The 16,657-nt window shown below is 39.6% G+C and overlaps 1 protein-coding gene and 1 long non-coding RNA gene across 3 annotated transcripts in view; both read left to right on the top strand.

Moving 5' to 3' along the window:
* The first annotated feature begins 378 nt into the window (after positions 1 to 378).
* On the top strand, positions 379 to 14,754 carry LOC138064658 (uncharacterized). Of its 2 annotated transcripts, none has more exons than XR_011137898.1 (3): positions 379 to 2,399; positions 4,025 to 4,114; positions 14,673 to 14,754. It is a non-coding gene; the product is annotated as an uncharacterized lncRNA (long non-coding RNA). The 2 variants fall into 2 exon arrangements; XR_011137899.1 differs by lacking the exon at positions 14,673 to 14,754 and adding an exon at positions 13,163 to 13,750.
* Positions 14,755 to 14,764: 10 nt separating this feature from the next.
* LOC104152904 (ras-specific guanine nucleotide-releasing factor 2) overlaps positions 14,765 to 16,657 on the top strand; it is a 136,890-nt gene continuing 134,997 nt past the window's right edge. The window contains exon 1 of the mRNA XM_009688481.2: positions 14,765 to 14,832. The gene's annotated coding sequence lies outside the window, so the exon portion shown is untranslated. The remainder of the gene's footprint in view (positions 14,833 to 16,657) is intronic.

Genomic DNA, 16,657 nt, shown 5'->3' with positions numbered 1-16,657 from the left:
TGCCTCGCGCGACCCAGCCGTTCTCCGCTGCGGAGCCACCCCGCCGGAGCAGCCGGCCGCAGGCGGCGGGGATGCAGGGCGGATGCCGGAGGAAGGCAGGCTCTCCTCTTCCCCTGTTCGAGGAACAACACGGTAGGAATTTTTCTTGTAGGCACAGTGATGCTGTTAGATGACGGAAGTTTGTATAATCACCTCAGTGTATTGTTTATTTACCTTCTGAAACCTATGTTCTTGCCTCTGTTAAAAGCAATTATATTGAAAATACACGTTATTCTAATAAGGTTATATACTATCTATATAAAGCCATTTAAACATTTCTACTGAGTTTCCTAGCACAGGACAAATTATGTGAGTCCAGTTTCTTTTTTCTTTTTCTTTTTTTTTTTTTTTGGAAAATGTCATGCATCCCTTTTGGCAGATGTGAAGGGCATGAGTCAGCTACCTGAACACAGACAGCTAATGCCATCTGAAGTGCCCTAGGATAGCTGGGAGGTCGTCACGAAGCTGGCAGATATGACACAGCATATAGGGATGACCCAAGCTGCTTTGACCTGGGGCATTTCACATAGCAGTAGGCAATTCTGTAGTTGCGTATGCATGGGCAAGTGAATTAAACCCAAAGAGACAACGGGTAATGTCCTGCCTGACCCTCGATTGCCTGATCCTTTCCCTGGTCATGTCAGCTCTTTGCTTTATTGAGCAGTTGGTCACTGTTTGCTTAGGCACCTTGCTGCGATGTTGCTGTGCCAGATCTCCGTTTATGCAGCGCTGACCAACTCTAACCTCCTTCAGACTACTGTACCAGAAAAGTAGTACTTTGGATCACAACCATTCACGCTCAGAGAAGCTCTCACAAAAATGTTTTTAAGGCTGACTGTTCTTTCTAATACCTATATTACCATGATTCATGTTTCTCCAAAGGTAGACATCTGTGTGAAAAAGCTGCGTTGATGGGTTTATTATGCAGTAAAATTCATACTTAGTCCACAAGACTTACAAATTTTTTTCTAATGTTGTAACATCTCACATCAGCCAGCGGTATCAAGGATTTATAGTCATCCATGTTTTTCAAGTACATTCCAGGCATGTCTGCTAGGCTTAAGTGTCCTTTTACGTTCAACATTCCTCCAGGTAAGCAATTTTTCTATTGTATTAAATGTGACCTTGCCTCTTCAAGCTCCTAAGTAGATTCAGTGTGCGGCAGATAGGTGCATAATATTTTTGAGTATTGCTGCCTGCTTTAAGCCATGTCACGGACAATATCCACTCCGTGGCTTCAGAAACTCAAGATCCCTACTGCTTCTTGAACAAGACTGACAATAATTCCCACTGAAAGGTTGCTTGTCTATTTTGATCGTTACCAAGGCTGCTTTTTTTCCCCATTCACTAGGAATTCATATTGCACTATAAACAAAATATAGTTCAAGGATTTTTTTATTCTGAATGGTAAGCAGTCTGTTGCTATGTACAAAATGAAAGCTTTTATGAGGGCACTTTAATATGACCTTCGTAGAAAATGTAAAGCCAGTGTATCCAACTTTCAACTGAGGATTGTTTATGTATTGCTGCAGCTAACTGTTGGCAGAAGCCTTCACCTCAGACATAAATAGTAGGTAACAATCTGTCAGTCATCTACTTTAAGAGCAGATATTGTTTAGATAGCATTGGCAGCAATTTTATATTTGTGCTAACTTGTCAGGGTATATGTCTTCTAGGTGCACAGAATGAATATTTTAAACATTCATGTAAGCAACAGTTTTATCTACTGTTTAGCGCTCAGAACTAGCATTTGCTGTCAGGAATCTAGATTCTCTTTCCAGCATTGCTTTTAACTGCTCATTCTCTTTGGCTTGCCTACGGCTTCATCTCCTCCCTCTTCAGAAATTAAGATAGTGCAATCCTAATTCAGGATGGCAATGCAAAGAATGCTTAATATATCTGTTCTTGTGACGTGTTTTGTGAAGTGGAAAGAAACTTAAAGACAGTAGTGTGCATGGATAGAGGCTAATCAGATAATTATTTTCAACTGGGAGTTAGATAAGGTAAAACCATGTTATACAGATGAATACTTTGCATATTCATCTTCTGTCCTTGTTTCCCAATTTTTCCACATAATATTTTGTGTACTGAATGATAGGGGACTGGGACAAAATTTACACACTAAAGCACGGTTTGAAGTCAAAGAGGCCCCCTCTGCATGAAGGCCAGTGTGTGGGAGAATAAAAGGCCCCAATACATTTCTCTAGTCTAGTTTCTCCTACAATTAAATTGTTATTTGTTGTAGTAGAACATTTTTTTCTCTCTCCAGCAGGCACAACAATGCAGTGCGCTTTGGCCAGTCTGACAGTCCAGAAGACCAATAGTCTTGTCCAGTAAAACAGTCTCAAAATAGGAGCAAGGTAAAATACAGTTTCTGTGGTATGTGAGAAGAAACTTGAGGTCATATTGCCTGCCCTAAGGTTCTGCCTCTTCTGTCTCTTTTTGAACTTTTAAGTAAATGTTAAGGTATTTAAAAGAGGTGGGATGTTTGGGAATACGTGGCTATTCATGACTGACCCAAGGCAGCCTCAAATTCTTGCTTCAGACCGGTTCTACTGTCAGGTCAGTGCTTTTGGCAAGAGTTGATGATACGCTACAAGTAGTTTTTGTGGTGATTTTTGTGCCAACAGGAATGCATGAACATAGACAAAGCAATGTAGGAAAAAAATCCAGTTCCGCTGAGACTTGAAACCAAGTGTCCGGTTGTAACTCGGGGTCACCAGCTTGGTTTGGTCCCAGTGAGGTGGCAAAGAGGGACTGGTAGATGTTAATGTTCCTGCTGAAGCATCTTCCCTGGTATCGTCCCGTGGGCTGCCTGTCTAAGCAGAGCATGTTTCCTTTTCTCTTAAGCCATGCTCTAGCCTATTTACTCAAAATGAAATCCCAGCAGCCCTTCATATCCAAGGGCTCCTGGTGGCATAATGGGTGCTTTGTTTCTGTGAGACCTGAGGAGCTGCTGCTTCAAGCCAGAGGAGAAGCTTAAGCAGTGTCCAGTCGCTTTGGGACATGGATCTGGGCAGGCGTGAGCCATGCAGTGATGGTGAAATGAGGCATTTGGAGGGCTCACTACTGCTTAAAGGGTCCTGCTGGCAACTATGTTTTTTGAACAGTAGCTTTGTACTGCTGCAAAGGAGAAGTTAATATTAACCTTGTTATCTCATTATTTTACATATTTCTACATGAGGAAAAATGTCCCTTTGTTCATAGATCAAAGGGATACCTTCTCAGACTTCTAATTTGTATAATTAGATATATGATCCATTTTGTGCTTAGTGTTCCTGACAACCTGACTATTATTTATATTGTTATATATGTGAATGAAGGAAGGCTGTCTTCATTCTCACGCTTAAAAAAAAATGCCATTTTTGTATCTTGGGAATGGAGTCACCTCTCTGGATTTGTGGAGAGGTAAGGACATAAAGAAGCAGCTTTTCAAGGCAATAGCTAATAATAACACCTACTAGCTTCTCCCCAGCCCTTGGTCAGGAATTATTGAGAGGTGCTATGTAAATCAGGAAACAGACAGCTCCTACCACTAAGAGAAAATAACTGCAGTCTGAGTGAACTTAGGCTTGCAGTGAAAAATACTGTCTTTAAACAAGCTGTTTCGAGAAGTTATGTGAGACCAAATTTCCAAGGAAAGAAATGGCGTTTGTGAGAGGATGATCAGCTTTCTTTTTATGGGCAGTTCTTTAAGGCTCAGGACAACTAACAAGTAAGATGGGAAAGATTTGTCCAGGATAAGCTAGATAGAACAGTCCCATTCTTGCCAGTAAAAGTACTAAGCTCTGTTATCAAAACAGTGTAGAACAGTAAAAAGGGAACCTGTAACTTTTAGTTATTGTGCCTCAGTCTCCTATTGTCATGTATTTAGAGGAAAAGACATTGTGTTTGCTGATATATTTGGGAGATTTTATTTTCTTTTGCAATGGTTAGAATTTATTTCACTTGCACAGAAGAACCACCTTTCTCCTTCTCCTTCAAGGCTTATACTGCTTACATTGTGGCTGTGCTGCTGAATACCAGCTGCCGACCAGAACTCTGACGTGTGTCTGGGCTTGGACAAAAGACAAAGGTAAAACAAGTCACTAGAAGTTAAACGTTTTGGGCTGTTATAAGGTGCATCATCTTAAATAATGAGGGTAAGAAGCAACAGGAATTACGAAGGGTCCTGGATTCTCCATCACTGCCTATTTTTTATGTATGTGTGGATGCCTGTGCAAAAGAGACAAATTAAATCAAGGTAGTCTTCTGGAGTGCGATATTCATACTGAAGTATGAATTCCTTGGGATAATACTAAAATTTGAGATATTTGGAACTTGTAATTTGACACAATATTGGAAACATTAAAAAAAGGGAGAGGGGGTACTGAAAGTTTTGTGGACTGCCTTTTTTAGCCACTGTCTTTTACTGAGACCTAGACACAGTTCATTACAAAATGTGACATTAAATGAGTGATGAACTGCTGCATTATAAATCACATATCGAATAATCTGTTTTCACACTGCTTTTTCTGCAGAATCATAATTGTGATATACAAATACACATGTCAGTGATGGGAAAAATATACGATAGATGGAGAAGGCATAAGGTGGAAGCTACATATGGGCAAAAGTAGGTGAGATTATATGTGGTTTAAATAGTCCACAGCACTCATGGAGGAAAATTTTTGTAGCGACTGAAAGATAAAAATAAACATTCACAATACAGTATAAACTGCAGTGAGAATATATGCTGACATTCTTGTTTTTCACTTTTCTGAAATTTTCCATCACCATAGCTCTCGTTCTCAGATTGTCAGACACCAAAACCACATGCTTGCAGTTAACAAATCAGTTTGTTTAACTTGTTCAGACGATCCACAGATGGATTATTTCAGCAAAAGACACAGTAAAGAGATTCATTATAAAGGTCACAAATGACAAAATTACTCTCTTCGTTTCTCCTGGTTTCAAAGCAGAACCTTACCATTTCAGCTAGCAAAGTAAAGCAGGGTGCAGAAAGATTTATTGATGTTACTGAATCATGGGGTAGTGTTCACAGAAGAGAAGGGGATATTGTTTTCTTTAGCGTATTCAAACTGCAGCATCTTATAACTCAGCTAAAGACCTTAAAGACTCAGTGGATCTAAAAAACAAGATCTTCTTTTTGATACAGTGTGTTTATATGTATGCATATTTATGTATTTTGATATAGTGTATTTGTAAGGTTGCATAGTATAGTTAGACCATTGGCATCGTTTCGGTGAAAGGCAGTGCCACAACTTCATCCTTCTGCCAGTAGATACAACCAAACTGTGGCAAGTGCAATCACTGGAAGTGGTAGCACCACCAACTCTCTTCAGAAAAAGCACCTGCAGCAGCGCCTCATTATCTTCATGTTACAAGCTTGCACAGGCAACCCCAGTTGGGCTGGGGCCAAGAAATTGACTGATGCAAAACCATCTTAAGGGAGTCAAGATGAGTTTCTAATGCTATCTGCAAATAGAATCATGTTGATTTCTTTCAGAAACAATGAAAAAAATCCATCTACTCTTGCTAATAAAACCACAGCGTATCTCACTACAGTTACGGACTGCAAATTAAATTTATTCTTCAGAAAATAAATTACAGCATGTCAAGTTGCTAGAGTGAACAATGGTTATTGTTTGGAAATAGGTTCAGATAAGTTGTGCAAACAACACTTCCTCCCTTAGATTCTCCCAAATTGAAATTGCAGATTGTGGCCTGGGGACAAGGTGTACCCTGTGCTTTGTAAAGCAGTGGGAGATTTTGTTCTGGCTCATTTCCGTGGGGTCTGAAAGAGTGCGTTTGGGCTGCTGAGGGCAGTTTCACACAAGTGTTTCCCCACTCGCTTTTGTCCTGAGGCATTCCTGGAGGAACTCATTTGTTGTTTTTAGTGATGCTACCCGTGGTACTTTGCCATACTTCAGACAAAGTGTCTGCATGGAAGTAATTATAGCAGGGATTATGCTAAATCCTCTCCTGTACACTGTCTAGTAGCAGCAGAGCACCTAAGAGGGGGGACTATGTCCACAGAAGATCTAATAGAGCACCTATTAGACCTGCTGCAGAAGCATGAAGGACTTGGAGCTTTTTTGTGTGGTCCCCAGCAGAGAAAAGGTCACAGAAATAACTGTTTTGCGCTGTGCAGCTAACAAGCTTTTGATTTGCGGGGTATGACTCAGTGCATAAAGCATAAACCAGCATCATTGTGCTCTCTGGTTGCCTCATCTTCTAGTTTCCATGTGGGAAGGGACTCTGGCTGGCAGTAACACTAGCTTGTGCACTCCACTTGCCAGTATAAAAATAAGTAATTAACACAGTGGCACAAGTCTTTTCTTATTTCACGGACAAAGCATATTAGTAATTAGAATTTCCATTCTCATCACGTAGCTAAGCTAGTACAGTAAGAACAATAGAAAGTGAAGGAAAGAGTGTTGTACAGACTGGATAGGAGACAACTACTAATGATTATCAGATATGCAAAATGTGCACGAAGGCAAGCCACAAAAGGAGCTCTACAGCTATTTAGTTTTCTAGTTCAGTTATTCAAAACCTGCTAGTATGTTCAGGGAGCTTCTCACAGGGAACTAGGAAGGGGAAAGAGAAGCAGTTGGAGCGTGGACCTGAGCGCACCACGAAGCTGCTCCTGCCTGTCCCTGACTTTCCATTGTTGCCAGTTGGCATTAACTGAGTAAAGAGGGTCTCTGCACTGCTGCTGGGAGAAGAGAGAAACTGCATGTGTAACACAGTAGAGTATCCATCTCCCTTCTAAAGGCCACTCATGCCACAGGGTGATAAGGCAGCCCGTGCTAATGCTTAGTGTATCCTAGTAAGGCCCATGTAGAAGCCATGTATTCCCTGAGACTGAAGTATTCTCTGGAAGGAGTTCTGTTCCAGGAAGCAGCCAGCCCAGCCTGTGTGTGACTGCTTGCAAAACAAAGCTCATCCATTGTTTTTATCTAATTTCCATTACTAAGGTTCTTTAGGTTGGTTTTTGGGAGTAACTTTTCACAACCCTTCTGTCTGTCTTCAGCAATGGCAAAAACATGTTGGAGAAAAGAAGGCACAAGTCATTTTGTTGCCATCTTCTGATTCTTCAGGTGTCTGAGGTCCCTTTTTCCTTCTCAGATAATTAGCTGATTAAAAAATAACAAATGCAATGTTTTCTTCTGCAAATATTTACTGAAGCTTCTGCAGAATGGTATGTAGTGTTGTTTGGTCTTAAGTCATTAAAATGCACCTTTGAAGTTTAATTTATCATATCTTAAGATATTTACCATTTAGTTGCATAAAGATATGCCATCTAAATAAATATAATTCCGTAAGTAATGGTTATTCACCATAATACCTATATATAGATTCCTCTTGCTGTTTGAAATGCTGTTTTAATTTACTGATGAATGATGATTGATTTAATAAATAAAAAAAAAAAAACCCCACTCTGTCTATAATTTGACAATTTCCTATTCTCAGTTCTGGAGGAGAAATAAGAAACTTATGTCTCCTGGAAAATAGCTATTAAGTCTACAATGTGTCTTGTGAGCTGAACTCACTGAGATTTCTGAATAAAAGTTCACATTTCAAGTTCAAGGCTGTGCAGCTAATCATATTCAAATATAATGAAGATAAGAAGGAACAAATACCATAAGGTCAGCTTTGGAACTGCAGGACAAGTCATTCAGTCTTACGCATTCTGCGGGTGAAGTGTGGTGAGTCTTCCAGTGTTTTTTAAATTAAAATTTGGCAGAAAGATTTTGTTGGCAATTTAGGCAGATAAGGATTTTGTTTCATGAAGAAGCACAACTGAATATGGTCAACAGTATCATGCTGTTGTGAAAAAGGCAGATGTCAGATGAAGCTCTGTAAGCAGGAGCATATCCTTCAAGAGAGGTGGCAGCTGACAGCACCCTGCTGTTCATTTCAGAGCTGGTGAGGACTAGGAGGGAATGCTTTGCCCAGTTGTGGGTACCATATCAAGAAAGATGTGGATTACTGGAGCAAGATGAGGAAAGAGCGATGATAAGTGATGAGAGATCGGGAAACAGGGCCAAGGAAAGACTGAAGGAATTGAAGTGATTTAACCTGGAGAACAGAAGTCTGAGAAAGGAAGACTGAGAAAGACATGGTGACGGTCTTCCAAAAGGTAAAAGGTAGTTGCAAAAAGGACTAGCCTGTTCTCCGTGTCCCATGAGGACAGGGCTACGCAGAGGCTTAGTATCACTGCAAAGAAAACTCAAGTTACGCATTAAAGGAAAACTTGTGAAGGTAAGGTTAGCTAATCACTTGAATAGGCTGCGTGGAGAATTTGGGGAGAGTTCCAAATATTTGGGGAGATACCCGTCACCCAGGAATGGTACTGGCTTTGCTGATTCTGTCTAGGGAAGGGAGGAGAGCTAGCTTTTTAAGTGCCTCCAAGCCCTCTGGGTTTGTGGTACTCCAGTCAGTGTGTTTTGTGGGGTATTTTTAATATGTGAATGAATGAATTATATATTCCCGTGTTATGTACTAGTGTCTCTTTGTGTATGTTTGTGAAAATAGTAACGAATTGTATGATTTCAACAGGCAGGGAAGACTGATTTCCTGGAAAACTTTTTCTCAAATGCTAGAGAGTATGAATTTTTTTTTCCTTTAAGCAGTTCCAAAACTGTTACTGTAACAAAATAGAACAAAAAGATCAGAGAATGTTCATGCTCACAGAACATAAATTTGGTGATGTAGCTCCTTTCTGCCTCTTCACATTTCCTAAATAATCAAACTGTCTTCTGAACTAACAATTACGTTGGTCTTTTCAGCACAGGTTTCAGTCAGCTCTCAAGAATTTGAAGCAGAGGGGCTTGGTGGGAGAAAACTGCTCTGTTTCAACATTCTTGTTAATGAATGTTATGTTTTTTGAAAGATAGTAAAGAGAGGAGGACAAGGAGAGCTTGTCCTCAAGTCTCACAGTCTCAGACAGTATTGCACCATGAATATGCACTCAGCTTGTAAGCGCTATGACAATAGCAAGTCCGCATGAGATGGGCTCAGCGAACGTGGCTCAGACAGATGCTGCATCAGCCAACCTGCTTTGTACTAAGTCAGTAAACAGGGCTCTTTGGGGCTACACATAGAAAACCAGCCAACTGGGGTTGCCTGTGCAAGCTTGTAACATGAAGATAATGAGGCGCTGCTGCAGGTGCTTTTTCTGAAGAGAGTTGGTGGTGCTACCACTTCCAGTGATTGCACTTGCCACAGTTTGGTTGTATCTACTGGCAGAAGGATGAAGTTGTGGCACTGCCTTTCACCGAAACGATGCCAATGGTCTAACTATACTATGCAACCTTACAAATACGCTATATCAAAATACATAAATATGCATACATATAAACACACTGTATCAAAAAGAAGATCTTGTTTTTTAGATCCACTGAGTCTTTAAGGTCTCTTTTAAAAAAAAAAAAAAAAAAACTCAAAATAAAGGCAAAGCTCATTATCGAGTTTCTACATGTTTTGTGGCCATGTACCTAAAAGCTGTTATATACTGATTGATAAATTTGGGGGAAGGCAGAGAGGAGCTGTAACTATTCTATTCGTAGGTAATACACTTTGCTGCGTTATGGCACTGTATCTACACTGACTTCATTTTTTGGAAGTAATTTTTATTCTTAGTACATGATTGTCTTTTCCACAAAGTCTACTTTTAGCCAAAACTTTCAATGTAATTGATTAGAATGAAAAATGTGTTGGAGGAATAAACACTTGCTTGTAATGCAGATGCATTCATTTTCCTGCTCAGTCTTTCTAGGTAGATGAGCACTACAGGAAATCTGTGCATAGTAGTATTTTTGTTTGATTAATGAAAAAGATTAGTTCAGAAAAGGATATTTTAGAAGCAGTAGAATAAACAGGCACTTTGAGACTGTATTATCATTCATGAATATTTTCTTTTATGAAATATTTTGCCGTATCTGAGAAGGAAATAGCTGACAACTAAAACAGCAAATAATACTAGAAGCCCAAGTGAAACCAGCATGCCGAAAAAATAATAATTTTTTCTTCATTTTCTATCTAACTCCTTTCTTTTTCTTTCTTTTTCTCCTCAATTATGTTAGTACTTTCAATTTTAACAGCTATTCTGATGCATATATGTTAATAGATGTATGTAATTTGGACAGTACATCTCAGGCTGGTACTGTACAGCTCGCAGCTCAATTCAAGTTACGGCAATAATTCAGGAAAGCAAGCAACACAAATGGTGCAAAGAGAAAGGAAATCAGAACAGTATTTGTTATATAAATTATATAAATTTCATCTATAATTCATATCCATGTTTATGTAATAACCCCATTTCAGTCTGTCTAATAGCTCTAATTTTAGGCAATTAATACCTTTTAAGTGTTACAGAAGAAGGGAATTTTGATGAAGGACACAGCGAAACAGAACAATACAACCACAGTCTTATATAAAACTATCTGTGTATATATGTGACATATCTAAATGTGAGTCAGTGATTTATCACAGTAATAAAATATATTCTTACAGCTGCTCTAGCTCAAGAGGCAATGGCAACATGACAAAATTAGTTCAACTGTGATGGGTGCCTAAAGCTTCTGCAAGCATGTAGGTAGGATTAATTATGTAGGATTAATTTCATCACTACCTACAGAGTAAGGAGCAAAAATCAGCAGGAAAACAGTTAGCACATTCTGTTTTTAAAAAATCTATCTTCTGATCGTTTAAGTACTGCGACTAATACCACTAGACGGACTGAGTAGGGGCAGTGAGATGATAAATGCATCAGTCTAAGCCTGGTCACACTTGGAGCATTCCCCAGGGAGGGAGTTTCTCCCTTTGTTTGAGCTTTACACCAGAGGAAGACAGCTGTAAATGGGAGGAAATGTGACTCAGTAGATATATGGAGCATACTGACCTATTTTGTCCTGTTTCTCTTGGCCCTTCCTACAGCTGTATGTGTTACTGTGTTTATTAAAAATTGGACAGTGTTCACTCATTTATGTAGGGTACTGATCAGATACCAGATAATAATTCATAGATAAAAAAGTGATCATTTACTCTAATGGAAATTCCATGACTTAGAGCAGGATTTGTCCTAATTACTGTCTTTTACTGAATATGAACCAGTGACCTGAGGGCATAGAGCTCTGCATCCCATTACTAATTCTATGAGCCATTCAGTCACCTCACTTAGGAGCATTTTAAAAGCTTTTCTGAAAAAGAGAGTGGAAAACTCTCAGTATGTAAAGAGTGACCAAGAAGAATAACTTTGAGTTATACAGTCCCCAGATTGTATGCAGATCAGCTGGCTACCTTCTTCCTCTGAATCTACCTCAGCCCAACCTCCAAGTGCTTACCAAAACTCTTATCAACACAATTTTAGCAGCTTCTGTGGCTGCCAGGAAAGCAACCTGTAATCTAGACATCTCATTTTCCTTTCTTTCACTTACACTACTTGTCAACTCGCATTACAGATGAGTAACACAGAAAGATAAAGACATACCCTCCAGAATAAATTTTTTCATCTGTAAAGGATGAACATCCTTAATCGTACATAATAATTACATCAGTAAGTTATAACAACTATAGTATCGTAGAATGCTACTTAGATCTAATGATAGTAACATTTAAAATAGAAATGTATATGTAAATAAAAAAGCAAATTCTAATGCATATTAAGAGATCATATATAATGCATACATACATTACAGAAAACTTTCAAAAACTCAGAACCTGTTTCTTTGGGGTACAGCTTAATCTTTCTCAGAAGTGAAAATAGCTTAGATGCCATGGTGTTGTACAGGGATACATTTTCTTTCCACAGTCTAGTAAAATCTGAACCTCCAATCTGAAGAATTCACTTCAAAATATTAAGAATAAGAACATAGCTTTGACATATGCCAATGAAAAATTACTGGAAAAGTGCTTTACAAATAAGCTCAGTGTTAAGTTTGTTCCCACTTAACTGAAACTAAAGCACAAGGAAATGCTGTAATATCGCTAAGGCCAGTGCCTTCCATTTTGGAGGACAATCAAGGTGTTTTTTGAGTTCTTTATGCTGGAACTGGTTGTGATTTTTTTTAGTGGTGTGGATCATAAAAAAATTTTACTTGACTGGCAGTAAACATTTTGAGGAAGGGATGATATTTGACAAATAGTTTATCTCGGACTTTTCAGAAGAATTTTCAAATACGTAACAGCCTTTGACTTTCCCAAAACAAAACAAAATATGATTTTTCCAATCTCTTTAAAGAGTGGCACAATATATCTTGTCTAACCTATTTCTTCCCCAGATTTTTGGTATACAGCCTTTTTGGAGATTTTTACACTGAGCATAACTGAGGCTGGATACATTGTTTGAAATCTTAAAATCAGCAAACTATTTCTCACCTAGTCTTACATTAGCCTGCAGTATAGGTACAGTAAGTTTATGAAACTGACAATGCATTCATAGGATGTGTTAATTCCAAATATTTGGCTCTCTTCCTCAAGAACAGTGTAAGACATTATCTAATAAGCCCTCCCTAATATATGACTAAAACCATTATGATATAGCTGTATCTGATCTATACCACATATGCCAGAAATGTAGAATTATTTCCCCAAATCCATTACATATCATAGCAAATAATGGAAACAGTGTAAATGAACAAAATAAATGTTTTATTTGTTCAGAATTCTTAATATTTTAAATCTGTGCAATGTTACCAATAACAAGAAAATAGGATGTCAAATTGGAACAAATATACCTTTCAGACCCCACTCTTGCAGCCACTACTATTTGATCAGTTTTATAAGCAGAGAAAATAAAAAGTTATATTGATACTCAGCACAATAATCAGCTGACCCAAAAGGACATACACAAATTAATTAATAATAGTACAAATGAGTGAAAAGACATGTTATTAAAAAAATTGGTAAAACTATTTTTCATTTACTTTTTCATTATACATTAAAGAGGAACCTATTCATGAGATGGCACGACAGTTTCTGCACTAACAAGACCAGGGTAATTTTGTGTAGATTCAGACTTCTATTCCTTTTAATATGCAACAGCAGTGTTTTTCGTGACATGTAGAATAAATGTTAATTTTGTATTTTGTTTTAAAAAATAATTAATATCCAGCGTATATATCTACTGTGGAAACCATTCTACTGATTAAAAAGCTACAAAGTGTTGATGTTATGTCGGCCTCACCTCCATCCCTGGAAAAGTGATGGAACAGCTCATCCTGGAGGTCATCACTAAGCATCTGGAGGACAAGAAGGTGATCAGGAGGAGTCAGCATGGATTCACCAAGGGAAATCACGCTTGGCCAACCTGATAGCCTTCTCTGATGGAATGACTGGCTGGGTAGAGGCAGGGAGAGCAGTGGATGTTGTCTCCCTGGACTTGAGCAAGGCTTTTGACCCTGTCTCCCATCACATCCTCCTAGATAAAACTCGGGAAGCGTGGGTTGGATGAGTGGACAGTGAGGTGGATTGAGAACTGGCTGGATGGCCGAGCTCAGAGGGTTGTGACCAGTGGCGCAAAGTCTAGTTGGAGGGCTGTAGCAAGTGGGATCAGTCCTGGGTCCAGTCTTGTTCAATGGATTCATCGATGACCTGGAGGAAGGCACGGAGTGCACCCTCAGCAAGTTTGCTGATGATACTAAACTGGGAGGAGTGGCTGACACAGCAGAAGGCTGTGCTGCCATTCAGAGGGAGCTGGACAGGCTGGAGAGAGGTGTGGAGAGGAACCTCCTGAAGTTCAGCAAAGGCAAGTGCAGGGTCCTGCACCTGGGGAGGAATAGCCCCATGCAGCAGTACAGGCTGGGGGTTGACCTGCTGGAAAGCAGCTCTGCGGAGAAGGGCCTGGGAGTGCTGGTGGAGAACAAGTTAAGCATGAGGCAGCAGTGTGCCCTTGTGGCCAAGAAGGCCAAGGGCATTAGGGTCCAATGGGGTGCATGAGGCAGAGTGTTGCCAGGAGGTGGAGGGAGGTGATCCTGCCCCTCTGCTCAGCCCTGGGGAGGCCTCACCTGGAGTGCTGGGTCCAGTTCTGGGCTCCCCAGGACAAGAGAGACGTGGAGCTCCTGGAGAGAGTCCAGCGGAGGGCTGCAAAGATGATGAGGGGCCTGGAGCATGTCTCCTATGAGGAAAGGTTGAGGGAGCTGGGCCTGTTTAGCCTGGAGAAGAGAGAGACTGAGGGGGGGATCTCATCAATGTGTACAAGTATCTGAAGGGATACCCGGGTGTCGAGGGGATGGGGCCAGTCTCTTCTCCGTGGTGCCCAGCGACAGGACAAGAGGCAACGGGCACACACTGAAACACAGGCAGTTCGATCTGAACGTGAGGAAGAACTTTTATCCTGTGAGGGTGACGGAGCACCGGCACAGGTTGCCCAGAGAGGTTGTGGAGTCTCCTCCTCTGGAAATATTCAAAACCTGCCTGGACACAGTCCTGGGCAATGTGCTGTAGGTGACCCTGCTTGAGCAGGGGGGTTGGACTAGATGATCTCCAGAGGTCCCTTCCAACCTCAACCGTTCTGTGATTCTGTGAATGTAATTGGAGATGCATACTATTTTCTTAAAATGTTTATTATGGTTCTCTAAGCTATTTTATCTCCTTTGTTGTTTTCCTCTTTTCTACCCCAAAAGTATTTTCTGTAGCTCCCAAACATCTACAAAAGATTTCAACTGAAAACCACAACAACATAAATCTGGAGTGGGAGGAATGTGCATCTTAGCAACAGTGGGTCAGAAATTGCAAATAGCGACCTGCTATCCACTTCCCCCGTGACCAGAAATCGCCAGACCAGTGAGTGATGTTAAGCTTTATTTCTTTGCTCTTGTTAAGCAAGACTATTGTTTGGTATCTTTTTGCCTGTGAGTAGATAATGTGTGGGGTGATGACATTGGCTCAGATCACTGCTGTCAGGGCTGCTCCGCCTGCAGCCTTTTAAGATTTTTTTCTGTGGTTACACACATTTTCTCCAGGCGTTTGTACAATCCCAGCTGCATCTGAATACATTCATTAAAATGGTTTCCAATATATTGCATCTATATGAAATATAAATGCAGTGTTCTCTCAAAAAGAGTACTGTCTCAGAAATTTCACATAATCTGTGGATGGTGTGGATACCCTGCAGTGTTTGATTTCTGTTAAGAGAATAGTGGATTCCATTTCCTATCAAACTGATTTTGTAGTATATAGGTCTGCCTGCCTATAAATGTTGAAAACTCTACTGCTCTGCTTCTGAAGGGTAGTCAGTTGCATAATACATTAAATGTTTCTTTCAAGGTGACTATGGGGAATGTTACTTCTAGTTTATCAAACCTGTTTCTATTGAATTATGTACCCCTGAGGCAGATTATTTGCAAGCTTTATGCCAGATGGATAGAATTCTCTGTATCAGTATTCAGCCTTGTAAACATCACAACTACTTCCCAGGGTAACTTACTTATTCCAGATGGCACCCACTGTGCGGTCTATATCTTTTTTCTGATCTGTGGGGCTTACTTTCTCTGAGAAATGAGAATGTTTTCAATATGTTACACATTTTTTCATATTTTTATACCAATAAGTAAAAGAGAAGATCTTGACAGAAAAAGAAAAAAAAATTGCATTTATGATCAATTCACATTAAATAAAGAAAAATAACCTGGAAATTTTATGCTAATAAGTCATTTCAATTCTAAAGTTGTTGTCCCTATTACCAAGGGCTTTCTGATACTTAGAGCATTCATAGCCTAGTGTCTGCTGAACCCTTTACTTAAGCGTTCAGTCATCAGACTGTCTCTTGACTCACATTTGGAGAACGTTATGAAATCTGTGTTATGACACGCCAATGCCTTTGGAACATATAAAGAACTAATTTAAACTGTCTCCCAGGAATGTCGAGACAGTTTCATGCTTTGGCTATTTGTGAGCTGTAGGACAATACTCTTTTTAAGGGTTCTGAACTAATCATAGGGTCTGTGAAATTCTTATTACAGTTCTTAAAATAGGGACAAAGGGAGTAATCTTTACTAACTTTAAAAATCAGGACTCAGCTCTGACAGTTGCATTCACACTGAGGAGTGCCTCCATATTCAAAGTTTAACAATGTGAAGGAAGTTCAAAAATAGTTTCACTATGCTTTGCATCATAAATCTAGAGCTTAGTTTATGTCCATTTTAGCTGTATTATATAAAACGCTTCTGGAATTTTTAATTAACTGAATATGAAAACCAGGCCATGTATATTTGCGTATCTTTAAACCTTTTGTCAACAAGCTGTATACTGGCTCTTCAGTTTTATTTTCAGCTAGGGAATCTTTGCTGTCTTTATAGCAGTCACAGGAACTAGCTGAAAACAGACTTAAGGAGAAAAGTGGTTTGTCTTTTTGTTCTGTTTGATTTTAGCATTGGACTATCAACATTTCTGTATTATAAATGCTATTTTCTCTTTCAGTATTACCCTTGCTCTAAACCTTTGATTTCGTATGCTGAATTGAACTGACCCTACCTTACTCTCCTCTTCCATTCCCACATTTATCATCTAACCTCCTAAATCTGCCCCCAGTTTATTGGTCTCCTTTTTTCCTATTTCAGAGCCCCACTCTTATCCCCAAGGTCTCTGAATTCTACCCCTTTAGCAATCA

This window comes from Struthio camelus, chromosome Z, assembly GCF_040807025.1.
Source record: "Struthio camelus isolate bStrCam1 chromosome Z, bStrCam1.hap1, whole genome shotgun sequence".
In the NCBI taxonomy this organism is placed as follows: domain Eukaryota; kingdom Metazoa; phylum Chordata; class Aves; order Struthioniformes; family Struthionidae; genus Struthio; species Struthio camelus.
This window is presented reverse-complemented; position numbering and strand designations above follow the sequence as displayed.